The following is a 22,271-nucleotide window of genomic DNA, read 5'->3' as shown; positions in this document are numbered from 1 at the left end:
TATGTGCCGAGGTCACCAGTAGGCCTGTTTGTGACTTTTGGTCTCTGTTTTCTTTCTGTACTGGAGTGTTTATGGAGCCACGACACCTGCAATGCAGACTAGACAAAAACACACCATTCTAATGACGTATTTTGTATGCTTTCGTCTTCGCTGACTGAATAATAAAAAAAGCCTTTTTGCCTTGAGAACAGAGAGAGCGGACAGCCACAGAGCCTAACAGGTCGTGTTTTTCCACCTCTCCCCTTTTGCAAAAGGTTTGAAAATTCATGCAAACTCTTGTGTGTCTTTTCGTTTCCCAACTGCACATTTCATTTTTGGACGACCTGAACCACCCGAATCTGCGAGGCCGGATGGGAGGCCAACAATTTGGAGGAACGGACGGGGTGGTTGAGGACGGTTTTTCCTGAGGAATTTGGCCTGGATGAAGGGTTTCTCACGAGTGGACTGACGACACGGGTGCACCCTACAAAGGTAAGCAGAAACCTATTAATCAAATTCTGCATTGGGCATAGCCAAATCAAGTGTCTGATGTCCACAAAGTGAGTAACTCAGAAAAGTGTAGAATTGTGCATTTGGGAAAATTAGAGTGCTTTGTGAAGAAAGAAGTTGAAGTATACAGAATAAAAGTGAAATGAAGTTAAAGAGTAAAAGTAAAGTCAAAATTTTATGGAATTAAAGAAATTAGTGACTAATTGTCCTTGAGGTGGTGGCTCCAACAGTTCTCTGACGGGAGGCTGGTTTACTAGGTTCGTGGCCTGGGGAGTTGAGGACCCTCGAATTCCGAATTGGCAAGTCTCAAGAAACATTAGAACAAAAGTTGAGAGGCTTTTAAAAAAAATCGCAAGATACCTATGGTTGAGCGTAAACACATTGGACAGTCTCAAGAAACAATTTATGGTGAGAGACCAAACTCGCAAGAAATCTGAACATTGAGCGAAAAAACAAATTGGCCAGTCCCAAGAAAACTACAGAAAAAGTTGAGGGACCAAACGCGCAAGAAATCAGAAGATTGAGCGCTTTAGGTTAACCATGGTGTTGTAAATAAGCGCATATAGGCTAGTATAGGCTCTGCAGTGTTGTTTGTTGTGCTATGTGGTTTTGGTGTGAATGAAGTGCACGGCTGCGTATGTGAGTGTGAAAGCCATGTCTGTGCTGTGAAGCAGCAGCACTGCTGGGAACCTGACGGTGTCAACACGAGTAGGAGTCTGTTGAAGTTGGTGCACAGACCTCTGGATTAGGATATAATATTAATAAACACACAACTATTATAGTTTAATAATAAATCTAATACTATATTAGCATTAGGATATGGTGTTGATAGATACATGAATACAACAGTTGTATAATGAATATTATACTATATTGGCATTTTTGAGCTTGTCGGGATATGTATATAGAGTAGATAATATAGAGGGAGAATTTGACAAAGAAACTCATAATGATGGTTGGGGCCCGGAAGGGCCAGAGAGGAATGTGAGGGTACAATTTTTAGAAGGATTAAAATTGGTGGTCTTGGCTGGCGGTGTGGTGGCGAAGTGCAGAACATATGATGAGGTGTTCTTTTACTGGACTTTAGAAATTCCATTTGGACTTCCACAGCATTTCAGAAAATCTGTTAGATAAAACTTCAATGAGGGTCATGTAACATGAAAGTAGAGTAAAAAAGAAAAAGACTGGGTAAACACACACAGACAGAGAGGAAGTTCTGCTGGGAACAGAGGAACAGCCTACGACTGAACCAACGGTGACAACTTTTAGGATTAGGAGGATTAAGGTTTTGCACAGAGAGGTAGGTGCAGCTGCACGTTCCCGCGTGGGTCTGCTGGTGGATCGGGCGCGCGAACGAAGTCCGGGTGTGTGAAAAAAAAATAAAAATAAAAAAACAGAACAAAAGGATAGGACATGAAGGTTAATACTATTCACACACTAACAGACTCATTTCATTTAAAGGGTTTATTTTGTTTAAGGGTTATACTTAAGTGTTGTGTTTTGTATTTTGTGATTTTGGGTAAAGGTTTTGATTGTGTTAAAAGTTATGGACTGTATAATTCTTTGCTTTGTCTGTGTTTTAAAAAAAATTTGTAGTTGGGTGTGTGACTTGCATTTTTGTTTAATTGGAGTTGTGTTGGTGACATGGCTAAAGGTAGATAAAGAGCAGCAGGGGCTCTGGGGACAGCATGAGGTCAGAGGTCATTTGGGAACCAGTGTATGCAGAGGCAAAAGAAACGCAGCAAGGAGGATCTGAAGACGTCTGACAGGACAGAGTAGTGAAGAAAGGCAATGTCTTCCCTCTGCGGGGTGTCAGAAAAAACAGGAAGATGAGATACACCTAGGACAGGGAGCTGTGACAAAGCAGGTTCGTCTGGGAACTGCTTATCGAACAGGATGATGGACATACAGCACACACATACATTCTAAATATAAATAAAATAAAAAACACAACACAACTATTTTGGATGAACGGAAAGTTGCAGTATTACGGGCTCCTAAATCTTTAATTATACAACAGGTGATATCATTTCTGTAGATGGATATTTGTAAGGAAACGTTTTCTGGAATCACACTGCATAGAAATGCTGTTAGTTCACACCCAGCTTTTCCAGACACACAAATAGTTAGAGAAAGACTGAAAATAAATAGATAAAATACAATAGAGGTTTGGACAGACAATGCTTACATTCATTCTGTCCACTGACGGGGCTTTCGAAAATTATAATCAGAGATACTGTTTGGACACACATCCTAGAAATTCAGCCTCTCATCACAGCTGCAGGTCTGCAGCCTTGAGTTTCCCAGGGAGATGCAGTCAGAGCGCTTTGTTTGGAGTTTGCTTCAAATGGTGTACAGGAGTGTCTGTGCATGCTGGTGTCATTCAATAAAAACAGAGGATATGGTGTCTGCACAGTGTTAACTAAACAACTAATGTTTCTTCGGACTATGATTGGGTATAATAATATGATTTAAACCCTCAAACTAACAATGCCAAACTATAACAAATGCATGCACCTGAAAGCGAGAAACAATTATGGATTAAACGTTTAATGTCAAAAGAAAGACAATAAATTGGAAGAAGTCAATAAACAGTTAATTGAGTTGCAGCTGGCAGAGGCTAGGCAGAAAGCACATAAATAAATACATGAATAAAGAGATAAAAATTAAATATATAAATACAATTTCTTAGGCTTACAATGGAAGCTCAGTAGTTGCATTTGTCTGATGTATTTCTGCCAGGTCCGGCCTGGGTTCATTTTACAACCTATGACTCATCTATGAACAGTCTTAGTGGTGACGGCTGTCAATCCCGCCCTCGCCCCGCAGGATTTATGGGACAATGACGGGGAGAGGTGGGGTGAGAGGCGGAGGTTTCCGGGGCGGTACACTCAGGGAACTGATGGATGCTGGATTGTGCTATTACTGCGAGGAACCTGGCCATTGGACTAGAGGCTGTCTATACAAACTTTGCCAGCCTTGTGGATGGCGTGGGTCCAGAGGTGGACCACCTAGGGGCGGAACCCCGAGAGGGCGTGGACAAGGGCCTGTTCACCGAATGCCTGCGATAAACTGGCATCCCAGGAGGCCTGGAACCTCTGGAATCCTCAAGAACAATGAGACACAGACTCTGCCATACACCAAGTCCTTGAACACTAAGGTCAGCAAACAGACTCTGAGCCACCACTTTGTGCACTCGCCGACAGAGCCAGTCAATTTTTGGGTTGTCACCTGCTGGTGAAGCTGGGAGCCACCAGTCTGTGCAGCCCGGATGGGTTACAGGTCACTCTACCAGATGGGACTATACTCCACTGCCGAGCGGATGAACTCACTCATGAGGCGCAGTACCTTGTTTGTCCAACAGAGGAACCACTCGCAGACTTGTACTGGGGATTGCTCAATCCAGAAACCACAGTACATGAAGGTATTCTGTCAGCTTTTCTGGTGTGGAAACCTTGGATCTCCAGCCTTGAGCCCTACACCTCCCCGCCTGACCCCCTCACATTATTTTTTTTAAGGATAGAAATGAGAGAACCTGGTACCAAGGCCCAAGAGTAGGACAGTAATAGCAGATCGCTAGACTAAATATTTATGTAGCCTCTGAGGGGTTGGTAGCAGACGCTCTGCTCACACCCTCTCACAAGGCGTAGTTTCTGACAGAGTACCCCACATTTCCTTTACATTGCATCCCAAACATAAGACTAAATAATTAGGCGGAGTGTTAAAACGCGCCTCCGCCCAAACGGATAAGACTCCCGCTCAGATGTCCCAAGACTGGTTTTCTCCCATAGCAGAAACTTCTGGCATCGTGGTTGCGGAGAGGGCAAAGCCACCCTAGAACACGCTCAGGGACTTTGCCGTCATGGTCATGAGCGGACTGACCATCCCTTGGCGAAGGCCTTAATTGACTAAAAGCCACATCATCTGTGGGCTCAGGGCACCACAGATGATGGGTCGGTAAATTGCCCACCAATTTGCATGCCGTATATAACATTTTGAGCGCTTTAACCGTTTCGGATCCTAATCCATACGTAGCCCCGGCCAAACTGACCACTCGCACTGCTGGGTTACATACGTTGACCTCACTATTGCTTTTTCCCGGTCTGCCTCTACACCCTGAGTGTAGACATATTCTCATTTACGTGTGACACCCAGTAGATGCGTTACACGCGTTTTCAACAGGGGTTCGTACTCTGGATGTACGAACCCCAGAGTTTTCAATTAGGAATTTTCAATCAGGTATTAAAGGAGACGCTTCTGACTGTCCCCTGCCAGCCAACGTCACTCTCATCCAGTATGTGGATTCAATTCTGATAACAGCTCAAACAGTGAATGCATGTTTAGACACCACAGGAGTGATTCTTAGACTTATAGCTTTGCAAAAATTGTAGGCGAGTCGCAGACAAGTAGATTTATTAGAACATTATTTCCCTGCCCCACAGATCAGCTGTGCGTCTTATCCTAAGCACATGAAGGTCAACGATGTTGTCATTTTTAGGTCTGACTGGAGGCAGCAGACATTACGTTCCCAACTAAACAGGATTGACCCATCCACTCCATGACATGGTCAGACAGCAAAATAGGAGGAACCTTAAAACAGACCTGCACTGAGTTGCAGAGGCTGAAACTACTTTAATTAAAATAAAATAGGCCCTGGCTGCGACCTCTCAGCTGACAACACCAGATTATCATAGACTATTTTCCTTGATGTTTCTGGAACAGAAGATCTTGCAAAAGGTGTTCTGTTCCAGAGAAAAGGGGGAGGAGAAGTAATACTTATGTACCAAGTGTTATGTTAGAAAACATGGATAAGAGACATCACAACTGCATCAAACATACATTTGGAGTAACCAAACCTCGCTAGCACATAGTCACGGGACACCCATTACAAATACTGACCACACATGGAGGAGTGGCTTATGTAAACTTTCAGGAATTCACGCTCTCTCTGAACAAAATTTTAGAAGCACCCAATATCACATTCACACACAAAGGATCACAGACCACATGACCACAGGAACACCACATGTGTGTGCTAAACAGGTGTAAAAAACAGTAGAGGATCAGGTCAGATGTGCAGTCCACAGGGAGCAAAGAGTTGTACCCAGATGGTTGTTGTTTCAGGCATGACAAGGATGCATTGAGATCAGCATATTCAGTATTTGGAGATCAGAATGGTCAGCATGTGGTCAGAAAGGCAGAAAGACTAACAGGTCCACAATCAGCTCAGAGAGCAGAAGTTGTTGAGCAGGATTACCTGAAGCAGAAGGAGCAGAGCTGTTCAGAAACAGAGTGGGAGCCAAAGCCATGCTTCAATGAAGTGGTAAGATTACAAAAAGGGGGTGTCACCAGAAAAACAAACAAAAACAAGGAGGTTTCCAGTGGAACCAGCGACAGGGCGAGAGATCATAATTGATTTAACAGACATGGTGACCTCCATCAGAGGTTACAGGTATGTGTTGGTGTGCTTTGATGCATTTACTGGGTGTCCAGGGGTGTGGCCCACCAAGAAGGAAAATAGCAAATTAGGAATAAAATGTCTATTAACCATTACATTCAATGCCATGATTTTCCCATAAAAGACAGGTCAGACAATGGAGCAAACTTCAGAAACCAGGACCTGCAGAAGGTTGGAGCCCTGTTAGGCCTGAAACATTCACTTGAAACGGTATATCACCCACAGTCACAAGGAAAGCTGGCGAGAAAAAATCAAACATTCAAATTAAATTGGGCAAGATCTGTGCACAGACCAAATTAAAAGGAATTGGCGCACTAACATATACTCTGATGTAAATCAGATGCTCAGTAAATCATAGAGTGAGTTTGAACCACATGCGTAGCAGACAGAACTTTTTACAGGGCCACAGTCACGGTTTCCATGCTCAGGGAACCTCAAATAAAACAATGTCTCACCATGTTAATTAAAATGCTCTCCATAGTTTTGTATCAGTTTTCTCCAAACAGGCGGCGAAGAGACCAGAAGGTGTAACCACTGAGACTGACGCAGGTCCGGACTGGGTGCTGATGAGGGTCATCAAACTGAGATGGTTGGGAGCACGTTGGACGGGGCCGTTCCATGTTGCGGAGAGAACGTCGCATGCAGTGAGGGTCCAAGGGCAAGGTGGCACCTGGTTTCATTGGAGCCAGTGCACGGCAGCAGAGGAAACACAGCACCCTTTGACACGGGTCCAGCAGGACCTCCAGACAGCACCTGATCCGGCGGTTTCCAAAGACGGTTCAACTCACACAGGGGCAGAATAATCCCTAGGTCACAAGCCACAGGAGTCATTTTCTCCTAAAGTCCCCCACCTCAAGAATAGGGCTGGAACGCCCCTGGTGGGAATCAAGAGAGAGGAGCAGCTCAGGTGGTTGAGTTTCCCTCCCACCTTTTGCCGAGTTCAGAAGAGGAAAGGATCCAGGTGGTGGAGTTTCGCTCCCACCTGAGAGTGGTCGAGTTTCCCTCCCACTCAATTGAACCTTGCGTTCGTAAACATCGATTCGAACTGATCGACATTCGTTTTTGCGTTCGTAACCATCGATTCGAACTGACTGGTCCTCTTCTCTTAACAGGAACTGTTTGGAGGGTTTTGATTGTATGTAACTGTATATAAGTGTTGTTTATCTTGTGATCTGTGTATGTTTGGATTTTCTTTTTGAGAACCTGGGGTCACGTTGACTTTGTGCTTGTGGTTTATGAGGGTCGGGTAGACAGGCACAGCAAAGGGTGACACATCTTCACGATGTGACATCAGCAGCTTTTCAGCTTCCTCTACCCTCAGGTTGTCCTGATATGCGTCATCTTTCTTGTCCTCTTGATCCACAGCATCTCCATCCTCTCTAAGCGGCTTCTCCAACTCCTCGACACCTCATGTCTGTTCTGGTTTCTCTTCCACAGGTCCTTTTTTTTTGTTGCAGATTCTGGGGCACCAGTTTCCTGGAAGGATCTTCTTTCCCTTCCCCTTCTTTGTTTCCTTTTTCTTATTCTTCTCATCTCTGATGGAACCAGCTGACCCAAGCAGCTGCATCGTCAGTTCTCTGTCTTCTTCATCATGATCTATCTTTTCTCAGGAATTTATGAGATAATTGAGTTGTGCCCTTCAGGTGCAATGACTCTCCTTTTGAACCCCCACAGGTGGTACTTTTCTTTGTTTGGGTGATTTCAGCATTTGTGTGGTCATACATTTTGTGGTGTTTTGTGAAATGCCTTTTCAGGTCTGTGGGGAGTTGGGCCATGTGTGATTATGTCTGTTGGGATTTCATGATTGTTTTGGATCTCTTAGGAGATCCAAACAGGGGTATTGTTGAGATGAACAGGGGTTCCGTGTGGTTTTCTATGATCTTTTCATTATGCATTACAGGGGTTCTATTAAGTTGTCTATGTTTTTGTTTTTATGCATTTAATGGATTCTATATATGCATGTATATTGTACTGCAGAAAATATGCTTGGTTCCTGCCCTCAGTAACAGATAATATGTGCCGAGGTCACCAGTAGGCCTGTTTGTGACTTTTGGTCTCTGTTTTCTTTCTGTACTGGAGTGTTTATGGAGCCACGACACCTGCAATGCAGACTAGACAAAAACACACCATTCTAATGACGTATTTTGTATGTTTTCGTCTTCGCTGACTGAATAATAAAAAAAGCCTTTTTGCCTTGAGAACAGAGAGAGCGGACAGCCACAGAGCCTAACAGGTCGTGTTTTTCCACCTCTCCCCTTTTGCAAAAGGTTTGAAAATTCATGCAAACTCTTGTGTGTCTTTTCGTTTCCCAACTGCACATTTCATTTTTGGACGTCCTGAACCACCCGAATCTGCGAGGCCGGATGGGAGGCCAACAGCACCTTCCCCAGCTTCAGGCTCAGACTGAACCTGTACAGCCAAACGCTGCACAGTTCATCTGCACATGTCCTGAGGAGCCTGGGGCTGATGCCATCTGGGCCCGACGCTTTCCTAGCCTTTGTTCTGCTGAGCTGCTTTCTCACCTGGGGTTTTGTGAGTGGCAGTGTGGGGGTTTGTGAGGGGAGGGGGCTGCTGTCGTCAGAGGTGTCAGGATGAGGCACAATAGGGGTAGGGGTCGTTGAATGCAGCAGTGGTGGAGACAGAGTGGGCAACTGGTCGAATCTATTGAAAAACAGATTCACGTCTGGTCCCCCTCAGCCTGAGTGCTGGGCTCATTGTATCCAGTGATAGTCCTCAGCCCTCGCCACACCCCGCTGACGTTGTTTTGCTGCAGCTTCTCCTCCAACTTCCTCTTGTAGCTCGTTTTTCCCTGTCTGATGTTGCGTCTCAGCTCCTTCTGAACAGCCCTCAGCTCCTCCTTGTTGCCTGATTTAAAGGCCCTCTTCTTCTCCTTCAGGAGAGCCTTTATCTCAGGAGTAATCCATGGTTTATTGTTGGAGAAGCAGCGTACTTTCCTGGTGGGTACGGTGTTCTCCACGCAGTTGAGTTAGAGAGTTAGAGCGCGCTTCAGGCCGTTTGTCTGCTCGCGCACACACGCACACTTTTAACCGAACAGGATTTGTAAAAATATATTTAATAATTAAGATGCACATTACACAAGAGGAATGCATGAAAAGATGAGGCTGGCGGAGGACATGAATCTCTGTAATAATATCAATACAAATAAGTGTTTTTTTCCTGCGGGACGGGAGACGATACAAAATCAATGCATCTCTATTACTGTGCGGCACTAAATTCTATGAGTTTTGTGGGTGCGGGCGGGAGTGGACATACATATTGCGGGTGCGGGCGGGATTGGTCAGAAATTCAGCGGGCGGGAGCGGGATGAAGAAAATAGTCCCGCGCAGGGCTCTACTCTGTCTCCCCCTCTGCTCACCAGCTGGAACCATCTTATGAGTTCTAACCACAATCCCTGGATAGTGCACTCCTGACTTTCATTCACTCAACCATAGCATACTTGAGCTCTGTACTGAGCTTAGCACAAAGTATTGTTTGTGTCACACTGTCTTCCATATATGCTGTATCTGGACCTGATCTGCTGTCTTCTGACTCAGACACTGGTTGCCTGCCTGGACCCTTGCCGCCACTATTTTGAACATACTGTCTCTCCTCGGATGAACTTATGCCTTTTATTGATTGGCTGCCTGATTCTAAAGTAATTTCACTTTGTGGACTTTTAGCAGAGCTAATGAACCTGCTGCATTTGGATCCAGCCGTCTGCCTGATCTTGTGACATTGGCGAAGTATTTAGTCACAAGAACAGGCAAGACGGCTGGATCCAAATGCAGCAGGTTTATTAGCTCAGCTAAAAGTCCACAAAGTTAAATTACAGTCAGGCAGGGGTCAATAACGGGCACATGTTCATCCGAGGAGAGACGGTATGTTAAAAAAAAGTGGCGACAAGGGTCCAGGCAGGCAACCTGGGCCAGATATAACACCAGATATAACACTCAGTAAGGAAACCAGTGTGGCACAAACAATGCTTCACACTAAACCCAGCTCAATGAGGTGTTTAAGTATGCTGCGGTAGATGGAGTGAATGAGAGTCAGGTGTGCAGCATCCAGAGAGAGAGAGAGAGAGAGAGAGAGAGAGAGAGAGAGAGAGAGAGAGAGACAGTAAAGCCAATTCTGTGTTTCCTTTATCCTAGTTTTTGATACAGCTGTTCTCTCTAATGTTTTTCTTGCCATAACTAAAAAAAAATTCATTCTTTATTGTTTGGATGATCATTCCATGATAAACTGTGTAAAAAAACAACACACATGTTAAAGAGCTAAGTTATTTTTTTTGCTAGTTCATCTGGCTCCTTTTATTGTGGTCATTCAATTTAAAACTGTTCTAATGCCATAAAAGGTAAAACTTAGATGTTTTTAAATTCAAGATCTGTTCTTTTGTTTTAAGCCTCTCAAGCATATTAAACTGTAAAAAACAATGTCAAACTATTAAAACTAACAGGAAAAAGTTATCAGCAGATCCATAACAAAAGCATTCAATATGATTCTACTTTTTTTGTTACGGAAAATACATAAAAGATAAAACAAATATCTGTAATTTAATTGTTCAGGTTTAAAAGCATTATAACATGTAAATAAAATCAAATATAAACATTTCAGCATTAAGGCTAACAATACATGTTTGGTCATAAAACGTGCAGAACTTCTGAATAATTCTGTAATGCGTTGCTTAAATTTTTCGCATCTAGCCATCAGAGATCACGGAGGATTCCTCAAGTGCAAGTACAATTTTAAAGATGGATGAACATCATTTGGAAATGCAACTCTGATTCAGCCATCAGAATGCTGCACAAGTCGTAAATGTCTGTGTCACATGGCACTGTTGGTCGAGATATGTAGTTTGCATGACACAGTTGTATGTCAGCGTCATCCACTGGGGAAATGCAGTAATCCATTGTCATCAGGGTTTTAAAGTGTGATCAATTCTCCTCGTAAAAATAGATAGAGGTCAATGGCCATGCATGCGTTAACAGGAACATTTAGACTGTTTTGTGCCATAATGTGGGTACAGAGGGTGAACACATCATCATCACAAGCAATGTCGCTGCGGTGGATACAGTCATCTTCACACCTGGCCAGATCTTCCTCTGACACTTGGCACAAATAGTCCTCAGTCTCATAAAGTTCAGGAATCAAGAACATTGCATCAGGACGCCCATGAAGAACATGTTCATTACTACGAATCACATGGCCGTTCCATGTTTCTTTAGTGGAGTCCAACTCATCCTGCAGAATTGACAAAAGAAAATCTAAATGCTGGATATCATTAATCAACAAGTCTTAAGTCTTAATTACTATAAGGACCTATTTGTTTACCTTTTTAATACAATGCAATTCAAATTTTTGAGATCTAACCCTATGTTGCTCCTTTCTGCTGTAGCTTTTTGCCACTTTCAGATTTAAATAGAAAGCAGTGTAGATATACAAGAATATGATTAAGTCAATTTTCCCCACTTACCTGTATCAGTCCAAAAAAGTACAACAACATGCGGTTCTTGTCCAAAAAGTCACCAACAAAATACCCTTCATCTTTTTTGTCTGTGAAAGTGGTCCAGCCAAAAGTCCACACACTCTTTGCAGAGAAAGCCCCACCAACTTTCTATTCTCTGATTAGTTGTGCTTCTTCCCCAAATAAAACTTCTTTCACCAGCATGAGCATCATCATTGTTGCGACGAAGATAACATTGCATATCTCATATGGAGGTGCTTTCTGTCCCCATATCGGTTCTCAGGATCCGAGCACATCCATCCAACTCCTTTATGGTCTCAAGGAAATTACCTCCAATAATTTTGGGGTCACTGCTGGTAAAGTATGCATTCAGCCATAGGATCCTCCTTGAAAATCCATCAATGGCTCCATTGATGCATATACCAAAGGGTTTAAGTTTGTCGTATGAGTCAACATGCCGTACAAAATGTGGCCCCTTGGCAAAATACGCTCGTCTATGCAGTCTTCTACTTCTTCGTGCTTCTGTGCCCTCGGGGTCGAGAGTTGAAAGAATCAGGCGTACATCCTCTTTCCTTGTGTGCAAACCATTTTCTTTGCACTTACTGTGCATCCATCTGTAGCCATGCAAAGCACCTGAACCTTGGAGCTGCTCTCTTATGAACCTAACAGTTTCCTCTAAACCAGGGGTCGGGAACCTATGGCTCGCGAGCCATATATGGCTCTTTTGATGGTCACATGTGGCTCGCAGACAAATCTTTAATTATGCTTTTTTTTTTCATTAGACCAGTTCTTCTCAGGTGCGATGCGATGCCAAGGGGGCCGGGTGGTAGTAGGATGCTTGGAGAAAATAAATCTGCACCACTATCAATTAACTATCATCTATTATTTCACAGAGTTTATAACAGCCTAAAACCTGCGATCCGCCGTCTCTTCAACTGCGCGTTCCCGTCTCTGAGAAAGAGCGCGAAGGTGCAGCGGGATGTGTGAGGACGAAGGGGGGTGGGGGTGGGGTGGGAGGGGGCACAGACAGCAACGTGAATCGCGCAGGGATTGTCAAAATTTAAAACATGCTGCCCGTCAGATACTGCAGCGTGGGAGTATATGTTTGGCTCCACGTCTGCATCTGAGCAGTCTTTCTCACATCTATAGAACATTCAGACCAACCTAAGATCAAGTTTAAAGTCTCAACGCCTGCATGAAGCAGAAATTCACCACGTGTCAACCAGACTAGACCATGATCAGCAAAACCATGCAGCACCAGAATTTGTAATAATGGTAAGAAATACTCATCATTTATTAGCAACAGCATAACAATGTTATTAAGAAAGAATCCACAGACTTATTGTACTTTAAAAGTGTTGAAATTACATCAAGTGCACACATTCACTTGTATATTTAGTTTTAAACATATTGTTTAGTTGAGTTAAACTGGTGGCTGTTGGGCCGCGTTAAAAGTTCCGGAGTTCATTGAATGCACCAAGCAGAGATCTGATTGGCCCTCAGTTCTGTCACTCAGCCTGTGTTTAAAGAGTTTGGAACAATGGGGTTCAGCCATGGGCCAAATAATGTATATGTTAGGGCTGTGGCGGCAGTGAAGAAATGTAAAGTTGGGAGAAGCGCTCTCGTCCCGGCGGGGGGGGGGGGGGGGGGAATTCAGGAGTTGCTGAGTTAATTGTACGGCGTTTGTTGCGCTCTACAGTAACCAGAATAAAGAACACTAAATGAGGTTATGTCTCAGTGTGGGAAAGAGACAATTCATCATTGTATGGCTCTTTCGAAATTACATTTAAAAATATGTGGCGTTTATGGCTCTCTCGGCCAAAAAGGTTCCCGACCCCTGCTCTAAACTGTCAAAGTGGATTCGGCGAAACAGTCCATTATTTTTCAGAACTCATTTTAAGGTTCTCAAGCTGAGAATGATTTGATGTTTTCTACGAAGGATGTCCTTATAGGCAAGGCCTAATTTAAAGTAAAAATTTATTAGGTCCAGTTTATCCATAGTTGAATGGCAGTTCAAGGGTAAAGCACTGAAAAATCAGGGTCACATCTTCCGTCTTTTCAAAAAAAATCGCCTAGAAAAGGAAAATAACAGAGGTAGGATTAGCAGTAGTGTTCAAAACATCCTAATTAAAGAAACATTTACATAAAAATTTAAAACAACTTTTCTATTTTAATATGTGTGTTGTGCAACAAAAATACAACCAAAGGATTAGTTGTACATTACTAATTGTACAGAAATTTGGTGCCTAATAACATTTCATGTTATTAAGTGATAAAGACTTGGCACTGCATTGAGTTTACATTTGACAATGAATCCACTTCACTTACCTAGCAGGTACCGGTCATGTATGCCAAAACTGTTGGGCTGCAATAGCTCTTCAGGGCAATGAGTTATATTGGCTTGGGGGGCCTGCGACTAATGATGATGTTGAACTATTTGATTGGCTGTACTTTGGTCTGATGACGTATACGATAGTGATTGGTCTGGATAAAACAAAAACGGGTGAACTGATGTAAACAAACCAAGCTCCGACACTCCGAGATGATCTTCTAAACTGACTTTTTTTTAATTGTTGTGATTATTACTAAGTGCATATTTGCTTATAATTTTTTTTTAAGTCCATGCGCCCAGTGTTTACTTGGCCGAACTGAAAAGGGAGCAGTGTCTGGATTAGGTTAATACATATGTGCTAACAACATTAGCTGTGCTAATAACAGATTTAGCCGTGGATCAACTTAAACTGGAATAACCATCAGCCTTGATTTTGTCTGGATCCGACGGGTAACACAAATTCACAGGATTGTGTGCACAGTTTGTCAGGACTGTTCTCCCAAAATTCGCCTCCGCCTGTCCCAAAGCTCGTCCTCTGTCTGACAATACAAATCTCCCGGAAGACACGGTTCTTCTGAGTCTGGGCGGCAGCCCGCTCACGCAGAACAGGGAAACGGATTGCGGTCCGAAGTCTCCTCCGTTGCACACACTGTACCAAAGCATCCTCACATGCATGCAAACAGGAAGCTAAGAGTCCATCTGCTCTGCTCATAGGCATAGCTCATAATGCTTAATGCAAATATTAACAGCAGTAATGTTGCTTTCCTTGTCTTCCAGAATCTTTTTGATGAAATTGTCAGTAATATTTCGTGTTTTCAGAAAGTTTACAAGGTCCATATACTCAACTTCAGCCATTCTCAAGACAACTGTAGCTACTTGGTGCACAAGAGCAAGCAGGTCTACCATCTGATATCTTCTGATACTAAATGGTGCACACCAGTTAGTTTTTTTTTTTTTTCCAAAAACATTTTTTTTTACTTCAAGTTTTTTTTTCTTCAATGGCCCGGCCCTTTAGAGGCTCCGTAATTTTGTGTTGTGTAAAAGTTTTTTAAACATTTCTTTAAAATTCACCTAATGGAGTCCTAAACTGTTCATAATTAAATACATAAATATGACCTTGTGCAAATACACAATAAACTAATTAATCTCTCATAAATATATAAATAGATCATGAAATTGTAAAAACCTGCACACAGATTTTAAATTAGCCATTATATTATTAAATATATTTCATTTTTCTTTAAAAACCTGTTCATTATTTTAAAACAGCATTTTAAAAATATTAACTTTAATCATGTTGAACATTAATATAAAGCTATGGGTTTTTACAGTTACAGAACCTTGGATTTCAAAATCAATATTTTCCAAAGTAGCTTTGTTTATAATTCACATTGCTCATTGCCAGAATGAGTTTTTTTATTTCATGAAGAGCTGTCAATCAGTGAAAGTGGGTGGGGTCTAAACACATATTGGCTGATCCCTTACTGAAAAAAGGCGAAAAGTTGATTGTAGAATTGATACAATAGTATTATGTAAGGCTGACACAATTCCTTTATGTTTTGTATCTAACGTAATAGTATTTTGTTAAATCTACATAATTCACTGAGAAAAACACTAACAGGTTTTCAATGTGTGGATTGCACTCAATTGTTTCATGTAACACCAACATTATACTGTACAGTCAATCCCACAATTTTCCCGCTTTTGGCGCTAAGAATTGTGGGAAGAAGACAGGCAGAAAGCGGCAAAGCAGCAACAAGTGGTAAGTACCAATTTCTTTACGTAATGTTATTTTAGATGTGTTGAGAAAAATAATATAATTTAAAAACCAATATATTCGCGGCTTAAGTGTAATTAAAAAGCGTAATATTTTTTTTATCAGGACAAAAAAACATTTGGCCGTCCTCCTGTGGTGGCTAATCTGAGGGTTTCCCGGCGGTGCGCTCCATTTTCTGAAATCGTTGCCCCCTTCACAGGGGCTTGGCCGTTTCACCGCGATAGTCGGTAACGAAGTTTCAGCGCCGGTGTTGTGCGTTTTATAGGCAGGACCGCTCACACAGACAGAGAGACTGTCAAAAGGGTAACAGAGAGGTAAAAGAGAGTCGCGCGCGCCAGCGGTTAGTCATAGCCCATATTTCGGATTTGAGCTGCGGTCTCGGCGGAAAGAATGACATCTGTGACTGCGCATGCCACGGAAGTGCACGCGCCCGGTCTTTCTCGTGAATCTCAGCTGGAGACAAGCAGATGGGCCGTAAACGCGCACGCTGCCACCGTGTGCGCGCTTGCCTATACCAACCGTTGGGCGCCGCTGAGCGCGTATATTCACGGGGCGTCTCGGCTTGAAACGCCACACACGCTGTGACTGATTGTCACATCTGCTTTGGAAGACCAGCAGAACTGACGTCCTGGCTTTGCCTTTTTTTAACTCGACAGAGTGAACAAGTTAAAAAAAAAGAATCAAATGTTCAACTATTAATGATTTAACTATGTTACTGAGGCAACCACAAACAGGTGATTCATGCAGCCAATGAGAGAAGAGCTTGCCACACACGTGACTGCTCACTGTTAAAAACACTTCTGATGAGGCGGGTATTTGTGGCATTTTCAAAAGGCAGCCAGTTCCACATTATTTCATAGGGGATTTTTAAGTAAAAATTACAACAATTAAATAATAAATCAAGATGTATGCATATTTTGGTTTTATGGCTGATGTTATTCCAGTTGTTGAAATTATGCAGGTAATGCATGCGGCCAATATATGCACATTACTGCATTGCCCGCATATAATTTAGGGTTTCGGATTAACTCAGTTTCACATGTAGGTAACTTAGATCAGTGTTTTTCAACCAGTGTGCCGCGGCACACTAGTGTGCCGTGGGAGATGGTCAAGTGTGCCGTGGGAAACTGCCCTCATTAAATGAAAAATTAAACATTTCCCATCTCCAGGATTTCAGCTCTCTGTTCATCCAAACAGGCCCTGATAAAACACTGAGGAGTTAGGAATATAAAAGATCGTAAAATACGTTTTCTTTGCGTTTATTTTATTTTATTAAAGACATTTACATAAGAATGACGTACCGCGATTCAGCTGCAACTCCGGCTGTATTTTGGAAAAGTCCCGCCCCTTTAACTGTCTCCACCAATCATTCTTGGGGAGCTTAATCACATGTCATCAGTCTGACCAATCAGAAGTGGTTAAAGTCTTCACTTCCTTGTCCCGATTTAGCTCGTAAAGTCGCTCAGTTTTAACAAAAATACCAGCTAAAGCTCGTCTTTATCGGTGCAGCTTTCCACAGAATCCGATGTCAGACCGTGGAACAAGTGAACAAAACAAGGAAGCTCAGAGACGCGATCTCCGCCGGCCGTTTAATGAACTACATCTCCCATGATGCATTGGGTTGTGAGAGTGACAGCGCTCAAGGAGATCTGTTGTTAAACGTCTTGAAATCAACGAACACACATCAAACTGTTTTTACATCTTCTAACTTAACTTTTATTGCATCTTTTAGAAAAAAACAGCTGCAGTTTCAAGCTTTTTCTGCAAAAATTATCTAAAAAATGCATGTGAGATTGTGGAGGGGCTGTAGATCAATACAGACTATGAGTTTCTCCGTTTTTTTTTTTTTTGTTTTTTTGTTTTTAATTTTTGGATCCTGGTGTGCCGCGGGATTTTTTTTAAGGTTAAAGTGTGCCGTGGCTCAGAAAAGGTTGAAAAACACTGACTTAGATCACCTTGAATTAGGAAAATAATGCGTACACACACTTTATACAGTACAAAATAAGATCAAGATAGGTTATTAAATATGATTTACATAATTCACTAAAATCCTCAGACATATCCTTGTTCACATTCGTTAGCGCATCTGTGCTCTCTAAAACATCTCCACCATCACTGAAAGAGGGCTGACAACATGTTTCCCTATACATACTGAAGTTTTCAGATGAGCATGCATTTCGCTTTCTGGACAAGTAAATGATGACTTTACTTTAAACACATGTCTAGTACAACCAGTTTCACAAGATAACAAGGGCCTACAGGGCTCCAGACTAACTTTTTTCACTAGGAGCACAGTGGCCCCTAACTGAAAATTTTAGGGGCACAACCAGAAAATATAGGGGCGCATACCGTAAATCAACATGCTATCCAAATCTACTAATTTCCACTGTATTACGAATACATACTTTAATAATAGATGCAGAAATTACAATGTGCTGTTTCTAATTCAGTGTCACATTTTATTCTTCACTTTTGAAAATGCAACAACAGGTAAACTGACAGCACCATTGCTGTACAAATAGTACAAATAGTAAAGAAAACGGATGGAAATTTATCTTTGTGACATCAAATATGTGCAGCCAAAATGCACAATAAGCGTGTTTGAGATCACCCAGGTGGACTTAACGCTGCGCAGATCACCCGGTGTGAGATATATATTTTTGTTTTTGCTCCAACATCAACTGTCAATCATCACAAAACTATCACGAGAAAGGGGTGGGAGCAAGGGGCAAACTTACCCAGACACAGCTGGAAACTGAACTGACTGAAAGCTGCCCTACACACTACAAAACAATGCATTATGGGACATGTGTCCTGATGGTTTTTGTAGTTGAGTGATTAATTAAAATAATTTAAAATACCAATTCATTAAAAAAGGCTACATGCATTACAAAACATTAAAATAATCATAAAATAAATATATAATAACACAGATCACACTAAGAGGAATATTAAAACTAAATTGAATGTTAAGGACAACTCCAACTTCCTGTTGTCCTTCAGTCTCGCTGCAGCTTCACCTTCATGCCCCCCCCCCCCCCCCCCCCCCCAGGGCGCTGGATCATCTCAAACACGTCTATCGCTGCATTTTCCCCACGTGTTTTAAGTACGTCTAAGACTAAATCGTGTTGTCCCTCACACGTGTTTAATGTTAGAGCCCCGTTAGCTGTCACGCATGTAGGTGTGGGACATTTATGCTCAGCTGACCATCTCCCGCGGGAGCGGTGTGCTGCCGTAACAGCCCTGCATGATGAGAACCGCGGTTTGCTTCGCGAGTTTGAGACCCCTGCTGTAGTTCTGTCACAGGTACACTAGCTGCAGGTCGGAAGAACGAATCAATAGTTCGCTTGCTCATAGCTCAGACGCACATATCAGGTTGTGATGATATTTTTCCTCAGTTTCCTTCCCACAGATGTTAACGCGCGCTCGATTATCTCTAGGCCCCTCCCCCTCCACGCATTTTAGCCACTTGCAGTGACTTTCCCTATTCTTCTCACACGCATTGACCGCCTCAGGCATCACTCAATGACACACGAGTGTGCGCTCGCGTGTGCTCCAGTCTCATGAGTATTCGCGCGAGTGTGTGTGTCTGTCTGCGTGCGTGTGCGCTCGCGTCTCATTGATGATTTCATTGCTCATTTCATCGATCGTTGACGTGCCCCTTCCACATTTAATGTATAAAAAATACGGATGGTGGGGGAGGCAAATTTACTGGTCGCACATGTGCGACTGGATGTAAAATTCAGTCGCACACTCTCAAATTTTGGTCGCAAAATGCGACCAATTGGTCGCAGTCTGGAGCCCTGGATACGTTCTAGAAAGGAAAGTAAGGAACTCCTTCATGTGGTCCGGGGAGGGAGGGGGCTGTCAGGTGTCCTGCTGCTTTCAAGCCCTGTCATTGTCCCGCCCCCAAGAGTCATTTACCCCACTGTGATTGGTTGGTCATCTCCGTGCACCACAATGAAAAAGTGTCATTCATTAAAACTGGCGGGCTGCAGTAACATTAAATTTTCATATTACGGCGGGGGCCGCAAAATATCATCTTGGGGGCCATAAATAGCCCGCGGGTCGCGAGTTTGAGACCCCTGCTGTACACTCTGGCCCTGGTACACTAGCCGCAGGCCGGAAGAACGAAGCAATAGTTCGCTTGCTCATAGCTCAGACGCACATATCAGGTTGTGACTATATTTGTCTCCGTTTCCTTCCCACAGATGTTTACCCGCGCACTATACTATCTCTAGGCCCCGCCCCCTCCACATATTTTAGCCACTTACAGTGACTTATTCTTCTCACACGCAGTGGCCGCCTCACAGACAGGCATCACGCGAGAGTGTGTGCTCGGGTTTCATGAGTATGTGCGCGAGTGTGTGTGTGTGTGTGCGTGTGCGCTCGCGTCTCAGATTATTTCATTGATCATTGACGTGCCCCTTCCACATTTAATGTATAAAAAAATACGGAGGGTGGGGGAGGCAAATTTACTGGTCGCATCCAGTCGCACACTCTCAAATTTTGGTCGCAAAATGCGACCAATTGGTCGCAGTCTGGAGCCCTGGCCTAACTTCTGCTATATGATCCTTTAAATGTCTTTAAAAGGTCTTTTACAGAGTAAAAATACACACACATAGTAAAACTGCACATTTTGAAGTTTGCAATACAGTAAACCCTTGTTTTTCGCAGGGGTTATGTTCCAAAAAGAACCCGTGATAGGCTATACCCGTGAAGTAGAAACCTTTTTTTTTTTAACAATTATTATACAATAAGGTAGCAGGCAGGGGACAACCGCCCCCCGGCGACCAAATCATCTGTTTTTTGGAACTGGTATGGGTTTGCCTTGATATTCATGGAAATCTAACAGCTTGCGTTCATGTTTGGTGTTACGGAGTGAAGGAGGACAGCAACACCCCCCCCCCAACACAAAATCCTCCGGCGGGCGGCCATGTCACGCACTTAGGAACGCACGCAGCTTGTAATGGAAATGAATACAATAGAAATTAATAATTACAAAGCAGTAAATTTGTCGTATTTCCTTGCGAGACGGAAACTTCTGTTGTACAATAAGGATGTGTGCTTCTGAAAGCACGCATCGCAGTAAAAGGCTCTCACGCATGCTTGCGTGGCACGCACTCAGTCCTCTTACACATGCACGCGCCCTGACACACACACACACACACCCTGACACACACACATACTCATTCTACAACGCCTATACACTCAAAAAATAAGTTGTCCAATGAACATAAAAAATATTTAAAGGATTTCCATGTAATAAAATAGCTTTCATTGAACAATAAGCAGTTTTGTTAGTGTAACTCAATATGTTCATGTTCAGTGAATGAAATTTATTTGAGCAAACATAACTTATTTAGCTATATTAAATCTAATGTAATAAAATCTTACTAGAACAAAATCATTTGTTCATGTTAATGGCACTATTGTAAGTTTCATCAAGTTTACACAATTGAAATAAATCTGTTCAACAAAATTGCTAATTGTTCAGACAACACAATTAAATCACGTAGAAATCCTTTCAATATTATATTTATGTTCAACTACAGAGAAAATATTGTGTTAAATGAGCCATGTGTCATTGAAAGACACAGCAGTCAAATAAAGGTGAAGACAAGAATGAGCTAAAACATTTATTTTTCCAAAACTGTGCCACAGTTGAATGCAAAGGCCACAACAACAAAAGTCAAAAAGACTGAAGGAGCATCTAAAATTTTGATGCTCCTTAGATGCTCCTGTGTGAATGACACCTTTTCAGTGTTCGCGGAACTGACAACCAACCAATCACAGTGGGGTAAATTACTCTTGGGAGCTGGAAATTTACCGGTCTTGAAAGCAGGAAAACATTTAAGGAAAGAAACCTGACAGCCCCCTCCCCGGACCACATTAAGGAGATCTTTACTTTCCTTTTTAGGACGTATTTATTGGCTCGGAATTTTCTAAATCCATGCAGCGGATGCTGAACTTGTTTCTGGGTCGCATGGACCCGGAGGAGGGTTAAGGTTATGGTTACAGTTAGGCACGCGGCGGCGTTCAACCCCCAAACGGGTCTCTCCGCTCCCGCAGGAGAGTCGGGAAGCTGCGCAGAAAAATGTCCCACACGTACATGCGTGACACCTAACGGGGCTCTAAAATTAAACACGTGCGAGAAAACAACACGATTTAGTCTTAGACACACTGAAAATACATGTGAGAATGCAACGATAGATAGACGTGTTTGAGATGAACCAGCGCAGCGCGCGTGTGTGTGTGGGGGTGGGTGGGTGGGGGGGGGGGGGGGTGAATCTGCAGTGAGACTGAAGGAAGACAGGAAGTTGGAGTTGTCCTTAAAATTCAATTTAGTTTTAATATGCCTGTCCCCCTCAGTATGATCTGTGTTATTATGTCTTTTATATTGATTTGAATGTTTTGTAATGTATGTAGGCATTTTTTAATCAATATGTATTTTAAATGATTTTAATTGATCACTCAACTACAAAAACCGTCAGGACACATTTCCCACAATGCTTTATTTTGTAGTCAATTGGCGCCTTGCAGTCGGTACAGTATTACATTTCCAGCTGCGTTCGCTCAGGTTGGTGCCTTGCTGCTCCCGCCCCTTTCTCCTGATATTTTTGTGATGATTGACAGGTGATGTTGGAGCAAAAGCAGAAACATACGTCACACTCAAGGTGATCTGTTGCCGCGTTTCGTCCACCTGGGTGATCTCAAACACCCAGGTGGACGAAGATGCACACGCTTATTGTGC

The 22,271-nt window shown here is 42.8% G+C and overlaps 1 long non-coding RNA gene across 1 annotated transcript in view; it reads left to right on the top strand.

Annotated features, from left to right (window-relative positions):
* Nucleotides 1-15,270: 15,270 nt before the first annotated feature.
* The window catches only part of LOC144991005 (uncharacterized), a 39,412-nt gene continuing 32,411 nt past the window's right edge, over nucleotides 15,271-22,271 (top strand). The window contains exon 1 of the long non-coding RNA XR_013654901.1: nucleotides 15,271-15,502. This is a non-coding gene — a long non-coding RNA (uncharacterized LOC144991005). The remainder of the gene's footprint in view (nucleotides 15,503-22,271) is intronic.

This window comes from Oryzias latipes, chromosome 1 (genome assembly GCF_053564925.1).
Source record: "Oryzias latipes strain Hd-rR chromosome 1, Olatipes_Hd-rR_3.1".
NCBI classification, from domain to species: domain Eukaryota; kingdom Metazoa; phylum Chordata; class Actinopteri; order Beloniformes; family Adrianichthyidae; genus Oryzias; species Oryzias latipes.
This window is presented reverse-complemented; position numbering and strand designations above follow the sequence as displayed.